The following is a 21,056-nucleotide window of genomic DNA, read 5'->3' on the forward strand; positions in this document are numbered from 1 at the left end:
ATCTATCTATCTGTCCATCCATCTATCTATCTATCTATCTATCTGCTTATCTATCTATCGATCGGTCGATCGATCGATCCAGCTATCTATCTATCTATAACCTATCTGTCTGTCTATCTATCTACATATCTTTTTTATTTGATATATTCTTTATTTACATTTCAAATGATTTGCCCTTTCCAGGATCCCCCCTCCCCAAAAGTCCCATAAGCCCTCTTCCCTCCCTCTGCTCCCCAATCAACCCCTTCCTGCTTCCCTATCCTGGTATTCCCCTACATTGTTGCACTGAACCTTGCTAGGACCAGGAGCCTCCAATAGCTTATGCTTTATGATCAAGAATTGACAAATGGGACCTCATAAAATTGCGAAGTTTCTGCAAGGCAAAGAACACTGTCAAAAGGACAAAATAAAAAGAAGTATTTTTAATTATTTATTTCTTATTAATTATACTTTATATATCAATGTCCATCATGAGCTACCTACCTTTAGACTCATTATAGAAAATCGAAGTACAATTATTTCTTATATGATACATTTAAGGGTCATTCTAAGGTTTATTATTAAATTCAAATAAACCCAAAGCTCCTCACTCCACACAGATACACATTCCCAGAAGCATAACAAATATTAGGCAGAGAGTAGAATATTATAAATATTATTACAACAAAGGGAATATTTGTAACTATAATCCTAAACCCAGAAAACCATCTGAAGAATAGTACAGTTATCCAATAATTAATTGATGAGAAACAGCACAGTTTAGGAAAGCTAAGCCTGCGATGGAATGGGGAACTCAGAGAAAAAAAATTCTTCAATTCTAATCTGTCTGGAGTGATACATGACTAGAAGGAAGATGTGGGGAGGAGATTAATAAGTCCTAAAGATTGTTAAGTTTCTAAAACAGTGTTGCAACCAACAGAGTTTGTGACTATGCAGAGAAGTCAGTGGAAAAATGGACTTTTCATTTGTTTAGTTACTAATGAGAAAGATGAGTGGGGCTTGCAGGACACAGCTGTCATAAAATCTTGCTACCTACGAGAAGAATTAGGCTTGCTCAATCCCTCCCTCCCTCCCCGCCTCTCCTACATATGTATACACACACACACACACACACACACACACACAGAGAGAGAGAGAGAGAGAGAGAGAGAGAGAGAGAGAGAGAGAGAGGCAGTCACACCTCTCATGAAAATAATCCACCAGAGAAAGTTAAAGTTCAGAAACATGTATACAGATATGAAGAGTCTGAGGCATAAATAAGAACAGGACTTTTAATAGCGAAAGCCCAGGAGTCATTTTCAGAACTGCCAATTCAAAAAGGAGTGAACTTTGCAGGCAAATGGATAGAACTAGAAAATATCATCTTGAGTGAGGAAACCTAGTGGTATGTACTCATGTACTCACTGATCAGTGGATATTAGTCAAAGAGTTCAGGACAGGATATCTAGGATACAACCCACAAACTATAAGAAGTGTAACAAGTAGAAAGGCCCAAGTGAGGATGTTTCAATTTCACTTAGAAGAGGGAAGGAAATAATCACAGGAGGCAGACGGAGGGAGGGACCTGGGTTAAGATCATAGAGTGGGGAGGAGGGGAACAGGATCAGGTATTGAAGCTGGGGGGTGGGATGGGGCAGAAGCCCAGAGGGCCCAAAGAATGAATGGAGATATGGAGCTCTGGGGAAGGAAGTGGAGAGACTCTCTAGAGATTACCAGAGTTCCAGGAAGTCAGAGATCCTAAGGACTCTATGGGAGTGACATTAGACAAAATGCCCAACATTGAAGAGAGGGAACTCAAAGAGTCCATATCCAATAGATACACAGAGTCTCATGGGGTAGGGCAGCAGGGTTACTAACCCACAGTCAAAATTCTGACCCAGAACTGTTCCTGTCTAAAAAAACAGTGTGGGCAAAAATGGAGAAGAGACTGAAGTAAAGGAGGTCCAATGACCAGGCCAACTTAGGATCTATCTCATGGGAGGGCAGGCACCAAGGCCTAACATGATGATGCTATCATGTGTTTGAAGATGAGAGCCTGGCATGGCTGTTCTTTGGAAGACGCTAGCAGCAACTGCCTGAAATACACGCAACCATTGAACTGGAGTCACAGACCCCTATGGTTGAATTAGGGAAAGGATTGAAGAAGCTAAATGGGAGAACAATCCCATAGGAAGACCAACAGTCTCAATTTACACAGACCCCAGGGAGCTTCCAGAAACTGAGCCACCAACCAGGAGCATTCATGGGGTAGTCCAAGACGCCTGGCACAAATATAGCAGAAGTCTGCCTGGTCAGGTCTTAGTGGGAGAAGACACACTTAATCCTCTAGAGACTTGAGGACCCAGGGAAGGGGGAGGCCTAGTGTAGGTGGTATACCCTCATGGAGGCAAAGGGAGGAGGACTGGAATGAGGAATTGTGGGAGAGAGGACTGAGGGGTTGGTCAATGACTGGAATGCAAAAAAAATAAAAAATAAAAACAAACTAAAAAAATTAAAAATAAAAAAGGAGTGAGCAACTGCCAGTTACTTGGGCACAGAAGAAGCCATTTCTGTTCATGAGAATGAATTGTCTGGTTAAGGAAATTCAACAGTCAATTTTAAATTAATGATGATTGAGGAAGGTTGGCCATTCGTTTCAAACAGTTAAAAGAAATATGAAGAATACATCAAAAATAGTATTAGTAGACTCTATATAAGAATATAAATAAATGGTAGCTGCTTTTAGGACAGGAGGTTTGAAGGCTTCCACCTTGATTACTATGTGACCAAAACATGTAGAAAAATTCAGTATGAGAGTGATTTACCACATCATAAATCTAGAAAGATTTTTCTCAATTTTAAATATTGCACTGAGAAAGCAGCACCTAAATACAAACATGAGATTATTTGTTATAGTGGGTAGATTTTTTTTGAAGCAGAATTATAGTGTTTAAAGATAATTGAATAGTAGTTTGTAAGTATTGAAGTTAATGGAAAGAGAGTCACTTGGAAAAACTATTAGACATACCCAGGTATGTGTGTGTATGCATATATATATACATACATACATACACATATATATATATGTATGTTTTTTTCAAGAAGGAGTAGCCAGAATGAAATTCTTTTGACATGAAACTATCCACTAGCAAAAGTTGGCTTTTTATAGTAATAAAAAACATGTATTGAAGAGATAGACACTGAAGTAAAGGATTGATCTAATAGCATACCGAGTGGCTTTTGCTTGGAGTTAGATAAACGATAGACCAATAACATCTACCCTTTCACCATTAGCATACAGATCCAGGAATAGATTCTAAACAAGCTCCCCGGAAGCCTGCAACTCAAGCAAATGTTGAGCTCACATTCTGTAATTTCAGCATTTCCCAAAGCAAGTTGACCCAATGATCTATATTTGGTTTGGATTTTTATTCCCAGATGTTGAAAACAGCTTCTTTGCTGGCAACGAGTTCTTGTAGATGCATTTTCCCTAAGCTTTAAATAGTATGCTTGAGGGAATTGGTATTACCCAAGACATAAAAAAAACATTTCAAAACAAACAGTCCCACTAATACTTTTAATGGATATGCCCCCCAAATTGTCTCCTTGGTTGACATTTTAACTATTGTTTATTGTCACATTCCTAAGAGATAACTCTCTTAAGTTTGTGCCCATAGGGTTTCAGACAAAACACAATCCTGAGGTTATATATCTTGCTTCTTGGCACATCACAAGTAAACTTGCATAAGTCTATTTGTGAGACCTTAGAGAGACTTCCTGCCTGAACCCCCTGCACCAATTTTTTCTATGGCTTTTCAAAGACATATGACTTTTATCTGTGTCTTTCTGGCTTTCATTGAATGTACTTGCTTTATTAGTTGTGAGACAATTGAATTCTAGACAAAGACCATAATGCATTTTCTAACTCAAACTGGGTAACAAAATAGGTGGCTTTGTGATAATTTTCCTATCGTGGTACAAAAAAAAAAAATGCGAATAAGTCTCCTCAAGAGTAATTCCCACTTCTGTTTTAAGTTTGCCCATCAAATCATTAAGCATTCTCTGGGTTTTGTCAACAACCTGGTAAACATCCAGCAAAAGAATCAAAATAAGACGATTTATTTAACATTCTTCTCCAACTGCTGATTAGGATAAATAGTTTAGATAAAAGTCCTATCTGATCCAACAATCACAAAAAGAAATCATTTAGCAATTGCTGAAGTTGGTTTGGAATCCATTAGAAATATTTTAAGCAAAAATAAATAAATAAAATGCACACTTTGGCCTTTTTTAAGCTCTCCAACTCATCTTGCTAAAGGCAGTATCAAAGATCCATAATCATTAGAACAGATTCTTGGAATCAGAGTGAACTTGTAGAAAGCATCTTCCAGAACAATCTACAGAGTGAAACCTCAATCACAAAGTTTTATTTTAATTACCTGCAAAATCTGGTATCTTGAAGGCTTTTTCAATGATGGCCTTTCCAGACTTCTCCTTCTAATCTCTCGAGAACACAATTATCACAAAATGATGTAGGTGAGTAGAATATTAGATTTAAAAATTATCTTTTACAAGTTATTGAAAATGACTTTGATTTGATATTGAATATCTAAAATTACTGCAAAATGCTATGGCCTATTATGCAAACATCAACAGATTAACTGTGGCTCAGTAAGCATAAGCAACATTTCATCATAAATAAGATGCTTTATAAAGGTTTAAGATACCCTCAAGAGTTAGTTCCTAAAATCTCTGATACTCTTTTGCTAAGTGATCCATACAAACTGTAGGACACATCAAATGTACACTTTATTTTTTAATTAAAACATTTTAACTGAATATTTTCGTTATTTATATTTCAAATGCTATCCCCTTTTCTATTTTCCCTACCTGCCAGAAACCCTTATCTCCTCTCCCTGCCTCTATGAGGGTGTTCCTGCACCCACTCTATTCTCACCTCCCTGCCCACAATTTCCCTACACTGGGGCATCTATCGAGCCTTCATAGGACCAGGGACCACTCCTCCCATTGATGCCTGGCAACATCCCCTGTTACATATGCAGCTGGAGCCATGTATACTCCTTGGTAGGTGGTTTAGTCCCTGGGAGCTCTGGGGGATCTGGTTGGTTTATATTGTTGTTCTTTCTATGGGTTGCAAACCACTTTAGCTCCTTCAGTCCTCTCTCTAACTCCTCCATTGAGGACCCCGGGCTCAGTCCAATGGTTGTCAGTGAGCATCTACCTCTATGTTTGTAAGGCTCTGGCAGGGCTTCTCAGGAGACAGCTATATCAGGCTCCTTTCAGCAAGCATTTCTTGGTATCCACAATAGTGTCGGGTTTTGGCAACTGTACATGGAATGAATCCACAGGTGAGATGGTCTCTGAATGGCCTTTCCTTCAGTCTCTGCTCTACACTACAACTCCATATTCCACTGAGTATTTTGCTCCCCTTTCTAAGAAGGGCCAAAGCACCCAGACTTTGGTCATCTTCTTGAGCTTCATGAGATCTCTGAATTGGATCTTGAGTTTTTGGGATAATATCTACTTATCAGCGAGTATATACCATGTGTGTTCTTTTGTGATTGGGTTACCTCACTCAGGATGATATTTTCTAGTTCCATCCATTTGCCTAATAATATCATGAACTCATTGTTTTTAATAACTAAGTAGTACTCCATTGATAAATGTACCACATTTTCTGTATCCATTTCTCTGTTGAAGGACATCTGGGTTCTTTCCAGTTTCTGGATATTATAAATAAGGTTGCTATGAACACAGAGGAGCATGTGTCCTTAATATATGTTGGAGCATCTTCTGATAGATGCCCAGGAGTGGTATAGGTGTGTCCTCAGGCAGTACTATGTCCAGTTTTCTGAGGAGCTGCCAAACTGATTTCCAGAGTGGTTGTAACAGCTTGCAATCCCACCACCAATGGAAGAGTGTTCCTCTTTCTCTACATCCTCACCAGTATGTGCTGTCTCATGAATTTTTGATCTTAGCAATTGTGACTGGCATGAGGTAGAATCTCAGGGTAATTTTTATTTGTATTTCCCTGATGACTAAGGATGTTAAACATTTCATTATGTGCTTCTCAGCCGTTTGATATTCCTCAGTTGAAATTTCTTGATTTGCACCAGGGAGCCCGGTGGCTCCATAGCTTTCTATGCATATCCTGCCAGGAGAGAGTGATCTCCCAGCAGTGCTTTCACTTCACAGCAAGCACAGAGGTGAGATTTTTTTTTCTTTTTTAAGATTGTACCACTCCTGGGCATATACCCAGAGCATTCCCTATCATGTAATAAGGGTACGTGCTCCACTATGTTCATAGCAGCCCTATTTTAAATAGCCAGAAGCTGGAAAGAACCCAGATATCCCTCAACGGAGGAATGGATCCAGAAAATGTGGTATATTTACACTATGGAATACTACTCAGCTACTAAAAACAATGAATTCATGAAATTCTTAGGCAAGTGGGTGGAACTGGAGAATGTCATCCTGAGTGAGGTGACCCAGTCACAAAAGAACACACATGATAAGCACTCACTGATAAGCGGATATTAGCCCAGAAGCTCGGAATACCCAAGAAACAATTCACATATCAAATGATGCCCAAGAAGAAGGAAGGAGAGGCCCCTGGTTCTAGAAAGGCTCAGTGCAGCAGTGTAGGGGAATACCAGGACAGGGAAATGGAAGAGGGAAATTAAGGAACAGGGGGAGGGAATAGGGCTTATGGAACTTTCGGGGAGGGGGCATCCATGAAAGGGGATATTATTTGAGATGTAAATAAAGAATATATCAATTAAAAAAAAGAAAAGAAAAAGAAAAAGAAAAGATTGTCACTATTTGATATGGTTCACAATTAAATCTAATGAAACAACATAATAAATTACAAATAACAAAACAATTATCATAGAGTGCAATAATTTCATAGTGTTGTGAATGGGACTAAAGACAAATGTATTCTATCAGAAAATAGCCTGGACATAGGAGCACACATGCTCATAGGTTCACTATGGGTCACAACATTCAGGCATAACAAAGTAGAAAGCTAAAAGACATAGACACTTACAGGCTCAGGTTAGAACTGCATTCTGATCTTAACTTTCTCTCCAATATCTCTCTGGAGGGGAGCAGCTAGGAACACACAGGGCATGCAATCAGTGGAGTAGCAGGGGCAGGAGCCTTCTTATTGCCATTTATACCAGGGAGCCAAGTGGCTCCCCAGCCTTTTATTCACAGCCAGCCAAGAGAGGGTGATCTCCCAGCAGTGCCTCCACTTCTGAGCATGGAGGTGAGAGCTCTACTTTCTCTCCAATATCTCTTTGGAGAGGAACAGCTAGGAGTGCACAGGGCATAAGGTCAGTGGATCTGCTGGGACAGAAGCCTTAAGGTCGTCATTTCTACCAGGGAGCCCAGCGGCTCCACTCTGGAGATAGAAAATCTTGGAAAGAAATCAGGAGTCATAGATGCAAGCATCAACAACAGAATACAAGATATTGATGAAAGAATCTCAGGTGCTGAAGATAACATAGAAAGCATTGACTCAACAGTCAAAGAAAATGTAAAATGCTAAAAGCTTGTAGGACTGGATTTGTAGAAAGATATTTTGTAAATTTGGTTTTGTCATGGAATGTCTTATTTTATACTTCTATTGTAATTGAGAGTTTTGCTGGGTATAGAAGCCCAGGCTGGTATCTCCTGGCAGGATATGCACAGAAAGCTATGGAGCCACCAGGTTACCTGGGCTTAGATTTGGGTTCTCTTAGGATCTGTATAACATCTGTCCAGAATCTTCTGGCTTTTATAGTTTCCAGTGAGAAGTCTGGTGTAATTTTGATAGGTCTGCCTTTATATGTTACTTGACTTTTTCTCTTACTGCTTCTAATACCCTTTCTTAATTTTGTGCATTTGGTGTTTTGATTATTATGTGACCGAAGGAATTTCTTTTCTTGTTCAATTTATTTTGAGTTCTGTAGGCTTCTTGTGTGTTTATAGCATCTATTTCCTTAGGTTAAGGAAGTTTTCTTCTATAATTTTGTTGACTATATTTACTGGCCTTTTAAGCTGGAAATCTTCAATCTCTTTTATACCAATTATCTTTAGGTTTGGTCTTCTCATTGTGTCCTAGATTTCCTGGAGGTTTTTGGTTAGGAACTTTTTGCATTTTGCATTTTCAACTAACTGTTGTGTCAATGTTTTCTATGATATCTTCAGCACCTGAGATTCTCTCCTCTATCTCTTGTATTCTGTTAGTAATGCTTGCATCTATGACTCCTGATCTCTTTCCTAAGTTTCCTAACTCCAGGCTTGTCTCCTTTTGTTATTTATTTACTGTTTTTATTTCCATTTTTAGATCCTGGATGAAAACCATCCAGGATACTCGTTTGGTTGTTTTCCTGTAGTTCTTTAAGGGATTTTTGTGATTCCCCTTTAAGGACTTCTACCTGTTTACCTGTGTTCTCCTGTATTTCTTTAAGGGAATTATTCATGTCCTTCTTAAAGTCCTCTACCATCATCATGAGAAGTGATTTTAGATTTGTATCTTGCTTTTCTAGTGTGGTGGTATATCCAGCACTTGCAATGGTGGGAGAATTGGGTTCTGATGTTGCCAAGTGACCTTGAATTCTGTTGTTTATGTTCTTAAGCTTGCTTCCCTCTATCTGGTTATATTTAGTGCTACCTGCCTTCACTATATCTGACTGTGATCTTGGTTATGTTACAACTCCTTAGAGTCCAGCTCTGTGATCCTATGATTATGGAATCCTGTGATCCTCAGATCCTGGGTGTGTCAGAGTGCCTGGGAGTCAAGTTGCCTCTGGGACCCTGAGACCCTTGTTTGAGTAAGCTACTGGGATCCTGGGATTCCAGGATCCTAGAACCCTGGAATTTTGTGATCCTGGGTGTATTATAGTGCCTGGAAGTAGAGCTTCATCTGGGTGTTGTGGGACTGGCTGTGGAGTTTGCACCCACGGTCTGCTCAGGGCAATGGCCCAGACTGGAAGAAACCCATGTCACTGCTCAGGCATGGCTCCTGGGTCCCTGAATCCTGCTGGTCCCAGTTACTCCAGGTATTGTGACAGATGTTGTGTCCTTCTTACCTCGGATGCTATAATCTTGGGCATGTTAGAGCACCTGGGAGTGGAGCTTCCTCTGGTGTTGTAGGGCTGGCTATGGAGTTAGAGCCTAAGGCCTGCTCAAGGATCTAGCCTAGGCTTGAAGGGCAATGCACAAACTTTAAATGCCTTCATGTCTTTCCTCAGAAAATATTCTTACTCCTTCTTCAAAGCTGAATGAGACTCCTATTTCCTCAACATCAACTTCAAATGATACAATGAAATGGCCATCTCCAGAGGGGCCCTGCCAGAACCCTACAAATGCAGAGGCAGAAACTAGCAACCAACTAGTGGACTGGGTGGGCTTGGGGTCCTCAACAGAGGATCTGGAGGATGGTCCGGAGGAGCTGAAGGGGTTTATAGCCCCATGGGAAGAACAATGACTTTGGACACCAAGACACCCCAAGACTCCCAGGGCCTGGACCATCAACCAAGTGGTATACGTGGTTCCAGCCAAAAATATGGCAGAGGAATGCCTTGTTGGGCATCAGTAGGAGGAGTGGTCTTTGGTCAAGTAAAGGCTCAATAGAGGCCCCAACAAAGGGAAACAGATGGGCGTAGAGGTGGGGGATTGGGAGTGTGTTGGGTAGAGGGGCATATACATGGAGGCAGGAGGGAGGAGGGGTTGGGAAGCTTTGGGGACGGGGGCTTTTGGGAGGGGTGGAATTGGGAAGAGTTTTACCATTGGCAATGTAAATGAAGAAGATACTCAATTAAAAAAATGGCACCAGGCATGTTAATTTGGAGAAAGTTCTTGAATATCGATTTATTCTCTTCAAAGTATTTTACATATTATAGTTTATGGTCTATATGTTGTATTTTACAATAAAGAAGTTTTTAAAACTTAAAAAAACGTTATTTCACTTAAAATCATGATTGACAGGCAAGCAATCGCCCACCCACAAAATTTATATTCCAGGCAGAGATTTCCTCAATAATAAGTCAAGATTCCTTAAAAGAAACTGAAAGGTTTCTTATAAAACTGAGCCATCAATAATAACTTAGAACTTCATAAAAACTAATATATGCTTCTATGAGTCTGATAATTTTCTGATCCTTGGGAGTTATATAAATGGCTAAACCTTTTGGTAATATGTGATATAACTATCTAAAATGTTAATATTTTATTACAGAACTGTTACATAGTCTGTCTTCTTTCTCCTGATGTCCTGCAAAATCAACACTTGAGACTGAGTGCCTTCAGTGAGGCATCAATAGCTGGGGAACAGGTTAATGAGCTCATGTGTAAACATAGACTCAAAGAACTCAGCTAAAATTTCATGATGCTATCAATCACTTTAGAAAATGGAAATTGAAATATGTATTCAATTAATCTTCTCTAACCTAATACATTTTGAAATTAATGTATTGGAGACAATTTCTATTATCTTTAAATAATTTTCTATAGTTTATGTGTCTTATATTTTATTCTAAGAACATATTTACGCCTGATTTAAGACTTTTTATTTATGTTTCCAACTTATGAATCATTAACTTACTGAGCTCTTTGTGATCATTGATAATCATTCTTAAAAATATTACTATGAAAACCTAAGTTTAAACAATTATTAAAGATTTCACTTTTCAAGATTACATTCTCTTTTATTGGTTATCTTATTTATTTACATTTCAAATGTCCCCATTCCCAGTCTCCCTTCTGCAAAGCCCCCATCCCATCTCCTCTCCCCCTTGACTTTCTGAGGGTGCTCCTCCACCCATCCACCCACTCCCACCTTACCACTCTAGCATACCTCTATCCCTATGCTGGGGCATCAAGCCACCACATGACCAAGGGCCTCCTTTTCCATTTGATGCCAGATAAAGAAAATCTCTGGTACATATGTTGATGGATCAATGGATCCTCCATGTGTGTGTGTGCATATATCCATATGTGTATGTGTATGCATATGCATATGCATATGTGTATGTTTTATGTATATATACACATACTATTTGGTTGTTGGTTTAGTCCCTGGGAGTTCTGGGTAGTCTGATTAGTTGATATTGTTCTTCCCATGTGGTTACAATCCCCTTCATCTCCTTCATACTTTCCCCTAACTCTTCCATTGGGGTCCCCAGGCTCAGTCAGATGGTTAACTGTATCTGCATCTGTATTGATCAGGTGCTGACAAAGTCTCTAAGGGGACAACTATAACAGACTCCTGTCAACAAGTCCTTCTTGGCATTAATAATAGTATTAGAGTTTGATGTCTACATATGGGATGGATCCCTAAGTGGGGTGGTCTCTGGGTGGTCTTCCTTTACTCTCTGCTCCATTTTTGTCTCTGTGTTTCTTTAGATAGTAACAATTCTCACTTAAAACTTTTGAGATGGGTGGGTGGCCCCATCCCTCAACTGGGGGCTGTGCCTATCTACTGGGAGTGGTCTCTACAGATTATATTTCCCCTTTGTTGGGTATTTTGGCTAATGTTATCCCAGTTGTGTCCTGGAAACCTCTCACTTCCCTGTTGCCTGGGTATTTCTAGTGGCTAGCTCCAGTTCCTTACCCTCTACTGCTACATATTTCTATTCATCTTCCAAGTCCTTTGTACTTCTCTCCAGTGTTTTCCCAAACGTTATCCCATTCCTTCTTTTTCCCCCTCCACCTCCTTTCTTCCTCCCAGGTCCCTTGCTTTTTATACCCCCATGATTATTTATTGGCCCATCTAAGTAGTGTTAAAGAATCCACACTTTGGTCTTCTTTCCTCTTATGGTTCATGTGGTCTGTGAGTTATATTATGGGTATTTTCCACGTTTGTGCTAATATACACTTATCCATGAATGCATATCATGTGTGTTCTTTTGTGTCTGAGAAGCTCAAATGGCTAAAAAGCAGCAAAAGAAATATTCAACATCCTTAGTCATCAGGTAAATACAAATAAAAATAACCCGTGATTCCATCTAACACCAATCAGAAAGAGGAGGTTAAAAATTCAGGTGACAGAACATGCTGGCAAGGATGTAGAGAAAGAGGAATATGCCTTTATTGCTGGTGGGATTGCAAGCTGGTAAAAACACTGTGGAATCAGTTTCCAATTCCTCAGAAAATTAGAAATAGTTCTTTCTACCTGAAGACTCATCTATACCATTCCTGGGCATATACCCAAATGATGCTCCAACACATAACAAGGAAATATGCTCTACTATGCTCATAGAAGCTTTATTTATAATAGCCAAAAACTGGAAATAGCCCATATGTCCCTCAACAGAATAGTGGATATAAAAAAGGTTGCACATTTACACAATGTATTTATTCTCAGCTATTAAAAACAAGAACTTCATGAAATTTACAGGCAAATGGATGGATCATGATTACTTTCTATAATAGTAGAGTATATTGATATTCCTCAAGAGCCATAAGAAAGTATCTATTTTAGTGAAATAACCATAAAAGATCAAATAACCATAAAGTATCATCTGTGAACATTCACTATCTATATTTATTATTTATTTTATTATTTATACAATAAGCTCTTCAAAATTGACTAAATTATGGGTATTTAACTCATTGTATGATGTTAACAATGTCTGTCTGCTCTATCTTTTGATTAAATTTACTTGTTCATTTTTCTTTTTTAAACTACTTCTATTAACTTCTTTAAATATATTTTTATATTTTAAGAATTTCATGCATATATACCATATTAACATATTTACACTTCCCCCTCCAGCTCCTCCTATGCCTTCAAATTATTCCCAAATTCAAGACCTTTTCTAATTTAATTAATGTTGTGTTTATGGACCTGTGGAGTCCTTGTATGTGTATGTGTTTGGATTTATAGTTGAGCTATTGGAACTAGATGGCTTATCAAGAACTCATCACTAGAGATGACAAAGTCTACCTCTCTCTGTGTTCATGGATAAGCAATTGCCAGAGTTTTAATTTTTGTCTTATTTCATAAAAGAAATATAACATTCAAATGTTTTATAAAAATTGTTCTGTAGTTAGAGGGTTGATTGACAAATAAACACTCTTGCTGCTCTTCCAGAGGAGACTGGAGTTGGGTTCCCTTAACCCATGTTAGGTGGTTCTTGGGAATCCAATGCCCACTTATATCATCCAGATGTACCTGCACACATGTGGCAGATGTGTATGTGCCCATGTATGCATGCACACACAAATAATAAATAAATAAAACACAGAAATAAACCTTTAACATTACATCTCAATTTTATCTTATGTCTACAATTCTCTGCTTTCAGGGTTTGTTGGTGATAACATTTGCTTACTTTCCTATTTTATATTACTTTTCTTTCTTGTCATTTCCAACTTTGAGTGTTTTCTTTCCCAAATTTTTCCAAGGCACTGGGGAAATTTGCATATGTTTTAAGAAATGATGTTGATATTTTTAGTTACTAAATACATTTACAGAAAAATATTTGCTCGGTGTTTCTTAATTAAAGTAACCACACCTAAATTTCTTCATTGTATTAATGCCAACCAGTTATGAATGCCATAGCCAACCCTCTCTGGGTAAAGTTCTTTTGGTCAATGTTGGGTAATTTTAGTAGTACAATTTTAAGACATATTCTAGATAAAGCCCAGTGAAGTCCTCATATACATGCCATCCATATCCAAAAAAGGGCCATGACTAAAGTCATCTGTCCATTTTTATTAAAGTTATTTAATCCAGTGCTACTAGATATTAGTGCCAATAATGAAAAAAACATACTATGTGATTTCTTTTTTAAACTAATAACTCCATTATATTCACCTCACTGATTTATTTGTAATGTGGATTTCCATAACAAATTTACATTACATGTGTGATAATAAACATACTTTAATTATTTGATATCTAAAGTAAAATTGTAGGCTCAATTCCATGTTTACGTGTTTTCCCAAGCACAATAATCATTGTAATGCCTGTCATTTCCAAACTTAAAATGTCTGTACTCTTTTTTTGTGGTATCTCTTAGGTGTTTTACTATGTCAGGATGAAGCTGAATATCTCCTTGTCAGCCACCAGTTGTCAAAATCTCCCTGAATTACACAATGAATTCAAGCACAGTACGTTGTATGAGAAGCACATAGCCACAGAAATTCTAATGATGCTCTGGGTGAAAAGTGGGAGGGTGATGTTGTCTGAATCCTTAATGGGAATGGCAAACAACCTTTTCCCATGAAGCAAGGCGATTTCACCTACATCAGAGTGTGCCTGTTGTTCAACAAGGGGCATTCTTGTTATAGAACAAGGAGAAATGGAAAGAGTAATGCAAATCTCTTCACAAGTGCATTGCAGCTATCAATCTGATGGTTATGAACTTGGTTAGTGGAAAAACAGGTAAAGAAAGAAAAACATTTCTAAATTTATATGTATATATATTTATTTATATGTATATATTACTGTGTCTTAGCAAGTGGTACCTATAAAAGCTATCAGAATCCAAAAGCCTTTCAATCTTTTCAAACAAGATGATGTTAACTGATATGTAGTGGAAAAATTCTTACATAAAGAAGATAAGAAACCCAGGACCAAAGCACCCAAGATTCAGCATCTTGTTATTCCAAGTATCCTGCAACACAAAGGGAGTATCATTCATAAGAAACAATGTGATAAGAAATCAAGGAGATGGCTGAAAAATATTCTAAACTTATACACAAGAAGATAAAGAAAACCAAAAAGTAGCAGGATCAGGAGACATAGGCTGTATTGACTGAGATCTTCTAATTTTAAGTGTAAGTCCAGGCAAAAGTAAGTCTTTCTGAGTAACACATTAGTGTTCTAACCTCTTGCCCATTCCCAAACTTATATGACACAATGAAAGCATTAACAAGATAGGTCAAAGCACTAAGTGGCTACATTAAAAATCATTAGAGACATCTCATACTAGCAGCTTCTCAGCATACCTGAAAGCTCTAGAAAAAAAATAGATAAGCATACATAAGAGGAGTAGATGACAAGAAATAATCAGATGTCTGAAATCAATAAAATAGAATGAAAGAGAACAGGACAAAGAAGCAATGAAATGAGAGTTGTTCTTTGAGAATGACAACAAGATAGGCAAATCATTCGCCAAACAAACCAAACAACAGAGAAACAATTTCCAAATTAACAATATTAGAAACAATTAGCAAACAAAAATACCAAAGAAAAGCACAGACTCTTAAGAACAGACTTTAAAAACCTCTATTTTATTAAACTGCAAAATGTGAAAGAAATGGATAATTTTCTCAATATATAATGCTTGTCAAACTTAAATCAATATCAGATAAACAATTTCACTAGACCTGTAAACACTAGTCAAATGGAAATAGTCAATACAATTTCTCAACCTAAAAAAGCCTACTGAGAGACAGACATAGCACAGAAATCTACTGGACTTTCAGAGAAGAATTAATACCTGAACTTGTCAAATTATCCCACAAAATAGAAGCAAAAGTAGCATTGCCCAATTCATTTAATGAGGCTACAGTTATGCTGATACCAGAAACACATACTCAACAAAGAAAGAGAACTATGAACAAGGATGAAAAATTCTCAATAAAATATTTGAATAAAATTTGATTCAAGAACACTCAATAAGATCATTTGCCAATCTTAAGTAGGCTTCATTCCAGATATACAAGAATTGTGGTTTAATATATGAAAATCAGTAAATTTAATTCATATAAATAAATTGATGGAAAAAATAACATGATCATCTCATTAAATGTCAAAAAAGTCTTTGACAAAATAAAACATTGTGGTAAAATTTCTGGAGAAGATACATACATAAACATAATAAAGGCAATTTCAAGCAAACTGATAGCCAACATCAAATAAATGTGGAGAAACTCAAAGCAATTGTACTAAAATCTGGAGCAAGACAGGGCTGTCTATATTCTCTATAATATTTAATACAGTTCTTAAATCTTTAGCTCTAGAGCAATAAAAAAACTGAAGGAGATCAAGGAGAAAATGGAAAGTAAGAAGTTAAAGTATCACTATTTGCTGATGATATGATAGAATATAAACCCATGAGGAAATTCATACAGCTCATAAACATTTTCAGCAAATAGGTTAGATAGAAGATTAACTACAACAAAACAAAAACATAGCCCTCCTCTACACAAATGACAAATGGTCTGAGGAAGAAATCAGGGAATCAGCACCCTTTACAATTGCCTCAAATCACATAAAATATTCTATGGGATATTCTATGGAGTAATTCTAACCAAATGAATAACTTGTGTAATAGAAACTTCAAGCCTTTGAAGAAAGAAATTGAAAAATATATCAGGAATTCAAAAGACCTCCCATGCTCATTTATTGGTGGAATTAACAGTAAAAATGACCATAAGACCAAAAGCAATCAATAGAGTCAATACAACCACTGTCAAAGTTCCCAGACACTACAGACCTTGAAAGGACAATTCTCAATTTCAGGTGGAAAAAGCGAAACCAAGGATAGCTAAAACAATTCTGAATTACAAAAGAGTTGCTAGAAATATAAATATACCCATTACTACATGGGTATAGTAATAACCACATGGTATTAGCATAAAGACAGACATGTTGATAAATTGAATCAAACTGAAGACTCAAACAAAAATTCATACATATATGGACACTTGATTTATAATAAAGAAGCCAGAAATGCATAGTGGGAAAAAATATTCAAAAATTGAGGTTAGTGAACTGAATGTCTTTATGTAGAAGAATGCAAATAAAGTTCTATTTATGAACCTGCCCCAAACTCAAGTCTAAGCCTATCAATGACCTTAATGTAAAACCAGATGCACTGAAGTTGATGAAAGAGATAGTAGGGAACATACCTGAACACACTGACACAGGAAAAAATGAATGGAGCTCCAATGGCACAGACACCAAGATTAACAATTAACAAATTGGCTCTCATGAAACTAAAAAGCTTCACTAAGGCATATAACACTGTCATTTGGACAAAGAGGAGGCTTAATATTGGGAAAACATTTTTACCAATCCTATATTGGATAGAATTCTAATGTTCTAAATATATAAATACCTCAAGAAACTAGAAATTTAAAAAATGCAACTAAAAATGGGCTACAGATATAAACAGAAAATTCTCAATAGAGAAATCTCAAATGGCTGAAAAACACTTAAACACTCAACATCTTTAACCATTAAGGAAACACATATCAAAATTACTTTTATATTCCATGTTATACTTTCTGACAAAATGTCTATGCTCAATAATACAAATGACAGCTCATGCTGACAAAGATATAGGGCAAAGGGAACATACCTCCATTGCTGGTGGCAGTGTAAACTTGTACAACCTTGTACAATCACTCTGGAAATAAATATGGTAGTTGCTCAGAAAATTGGGAATCAATATATCTCAAAATCCAGCTATACCACTCTTGGACATATAGTCAAAGGATGCTCTACCCTGCCAGAAGAACTCTTACTGAACTTTGCTCATAGTTCTTTTATTCATAACCAGAAATTGGAAACAACCTAGATATCCCTCAATGGAAGAAGGGATAAGGAAAATGTGGTACATTTACATGAAGTATTACTCAGTAGTTTAAAAAATGACAACATGAAATTTTCAAGATAATATAGTCAACTAGAAAAAAATCACACTGAGTGAAGAAACCCAGACCAACATATACAAATATGTCATGTATTCACTTATAAGTGGATATTAGCTGTTAGGTAAATGATAATCAAGCTACAATTCATGAACCAAAAGATATGAGGTAAAGAGGGAGACTATAGAGGGTAAGCCCGGCTCTCCCTGATAGCAGAAAATAGAACAGATTTTATGAGCAGACTGGGAAAATGTAGGAACTAGGAGAGACAATCAGGTAATGGGTGGTAGAGGGACAGAATGTAGGGAGTGACATCTGGATTTGTGGAACATTTGGGGGGATATGGCAACCTAGTTCAGTGGAAACTTCCTAGAATATATGAGGGTGACCTTTGTAAGAAATAATCTTGGAGAATATGGAGTGGGAACTGTCTGTCTTTTGTAGCCAGGCAAGTCTTCCATTGGTGTGACCATGTTACATTCTATTGAATTGTTGGCTGAGATCACAGTGGAGATCGCTAAACAAGCCAGGCTTATAGAAAGTTGATCTATGAAAACTGAAAATGGGTCCCCATTGTTGTGGATAACTCCCACCCAGCTCATTGAATGTAGAGAGGTTGAGTGGGTGCTTGTTTCAATCCTTCATCCCTACATTTCAGTCTCTTTGGCCTTAGTAGGTACTCTGCAGGTTATGGAAAGAGAAATTATAACACAAGCATAGTCACAAAAACCTTTTGCCTACAATCTGTCCTTCCTGCAAAATGTACTGGGGCAATGCTTACACAGAACATTTGAAAGTGGGAAACTAATGCTTAGCTTACTTTGAAGTTCACCTATGAGAGGGAGTTCATGCCCTATACTGCTTAAATGGCCAGGTTTGGATAGGGGAGGAAATGAAAAAAGATAAAACCAAACATGACTGCCAAAAAAACAAATCAATGAAATAATTCTTCATGATATTTTAGTATACTCAGAAGAGATTGGGGCCTTGTCCAGTAATCACTAGTGAGGTTTGCTCTGGCAAACAATGGGAGTGGTCACAGAAACCCACAGCCAGTCATTTCGCTGAGAGTGTCTAAATTGTAGGTCTCCACTCAGTCTCACCCCTTAGAGATCAAGGAACCCTGAGGAAGAGGGGAAGGAAAAACTTGAGGAGTCAGAAGGGATTGGAGGACAAGAGAACAAGAACAACTTTATCAAAAAAGTCAGGCTCATATGGGTTTACAGAGCCTGAAATGACAAGAATGGAGCTTGAATGGGTCTCTGTGCACATGTTATGGACGTTAGCTTGGTGTTCTTGTGAGATTCCTAACGATAGGAACAGGTATACCACTGTTTTATCTGCTCGTGAGACACTTCCTCCTATGGGATGGCCTTGCCCAGCCTTGATATGATGGCTTTCTCCTTGTCTTGCTGTATCTTTTGTTCTGTTTCGCTTTCCCCTCTTGTAGATCTGCTCTTTTCTGAAGAGGAAAGAGAGGGGGTGTACATCTGGAGGAGAGGAAAAGTTTGAAAAGGAGCTAGGAGGAGTTGAGGGAGGGGAAACTGAGATTGGAATGTATTTCATTAGAGAAGACTCTATTTTTAATTTAAAAGAATGATCACACAAAAAAGACAGTCTAGAATTCTAGGCAAAAGGAAAGATATTTTAACATAGGTTGATAACATTTTACATTATTCTATTGCTCATTACTCTGAGAAAATTAGAAATTGCTATTATTAATTATGCAACTTGTATTCAATATATTTCTGTATAAAATGGTTGCTAAAGTTTGAACACAGGTATTCTTTCTGAGTTCCATATGGAAACTTCACCATCAATGCAATAGCATTAAGATGTGGAAGCCGGGGACTCCCTGCTGCCATCTTCGCTCCCAGATGGACAGGACAGGCAACACCAGGTACACAGAGACAACCCCGAGTATAACATCGCTTGAGGCAAGGCATACCAGGTCTCCAATGTCACCCAAGAGTAGCACAACCCATCAGCAATCTGTGCCAGGGGAAACCCAGTCATCCAGAGGAGCAGAAATAGCCTTATAGGCTTACAGGAGGTTCAAGCACCAGTGACAACAGGACCAACTAACTTCAGAGATAACCCGATGGCAAAAGGCAAACTTAAGGACTTTACTAACAGAAATCAAGGCAATATGGCAGCATCCGAGCCCAATTCTCCAACAACAGCAAGTTCTGGATACCCCAACATACCAGAAAAAAAAGATTTGGATATAAAATCACGGGTCATGATGCTGTTAGAGAAACACAAGAAGGACATAAATAAATCTCTTAAAGAAATACAGGAGAACATGAATCAAAAGGTAGAAGCCCTTGCAAGGGAAACACAAAAATCATTTAAAGAAATTCAGGAGAATAGGGGTCAACAGATAGAAGCCAATAAAGAGGAAATACAAAAATCACTTAAAGAAATACAGGAGAACTTGGGTCAACAGGCAGAAGTCGTCAAAGAGGAAACACAAAAATCTTTTTAAAAATTACAGGAAAACACAAACAAACAAGTGAAGGAACTAAGCAAATCCATCCAGGATCTAAAAACAGAAGTAGAACCAACTAAGAAATCGCAAAGGGAGATGACTTTTGAGATAGTAAACCTTGGGAAGAAATCAGGGGTAAAAGATGCAAATATCAACAATAGAATACAAGAGATGGAAGAAAGAATCTCAGATGCCAAAGATACCACAGAAAGCATGGAATCAACAATCAAAGAAAATGCAAAATGCAAAAAACTTGTAACCCAAACCATCCAGGAAATCCAGGACACAATGAGAAGACCAAACCGAAGGATTATAAGTATGGATGAGAGTGAAGATTTACAACTTAAAGGGCCAGCAAATATCTTCAACAAACTTCTGGAAGAAAACTTCCCTAACCTCATGAAAGATGTTCATGAACATACAAGAAGCCTACAGAACTCCAAACAGACTGGACCAGAACAGAAATATGTCCTGTCACATAATAATCAAAACCCAAAATGTACTAAGCAAAGAAAGAGTATCAAAGGCAAGTAACATATAGGCCAAGTAACATATAAAGGAAGACCTATCCGAATCACATCAGATTTCTCACCAGAGACCATGAAAGCTAGAAGATTCTGGGCAGATCTCATGCAGACTATAAGAGAACACAAATGCCAGCCAACACTACTATACCCAGCAAAACTCTCAATCACCATAGATGGAGAAACCAAGATATTCCATGATAAAACCAAATATTTTTCCACAAACCCAGCCCTACAAAGGATAATGGGTGGAAAACGCTAATACAAGGAGGGAAACTACACCCTGGAAAAAGTAAGATAGTAACCTTCTTTCATCAAACCCAAAAGAAGATAAATCACTCAAACATAAAAATAACATCAAAAATAAAAGGAAGTAATAATCACTATTCCTTAATATCTATTAACATCAATGGACTCAATTCCCCAATAAAAAGACATAGACTAAC

At 37.6% G+C, this 21,056-nt stretch overlaps 1 pseudogene; it reads left to right on the forward strand.

Moving 5' to 3' along the window:
• The first annotated feature begins 14,030 nt into the window (after positions 1-14,030).
• LOC127687953 (40S ribosomal protein S6-like) lies at positions 14,031-14,705 on the forward strand (annotated as a pseudogene).
• The last annotated feature ends 6,351 nt before the right edge of the window (positions 14,706-21,056 follow it).

This window comes from Apodemus sylvaticus, chromosome 6, assembly GCF_947179515.1.
Source record: "Apodemus sylvaticus chromosome 6, mApoSyl1.1, whole genome shotgun sequence".
In the NCBI taxonomy this organism is placed as follows: Eukaryota; Metazoa; Chordata; class Mammalia; order Rodentia; family Muridae; genus Apodemus; species Apodemus sylvaticus.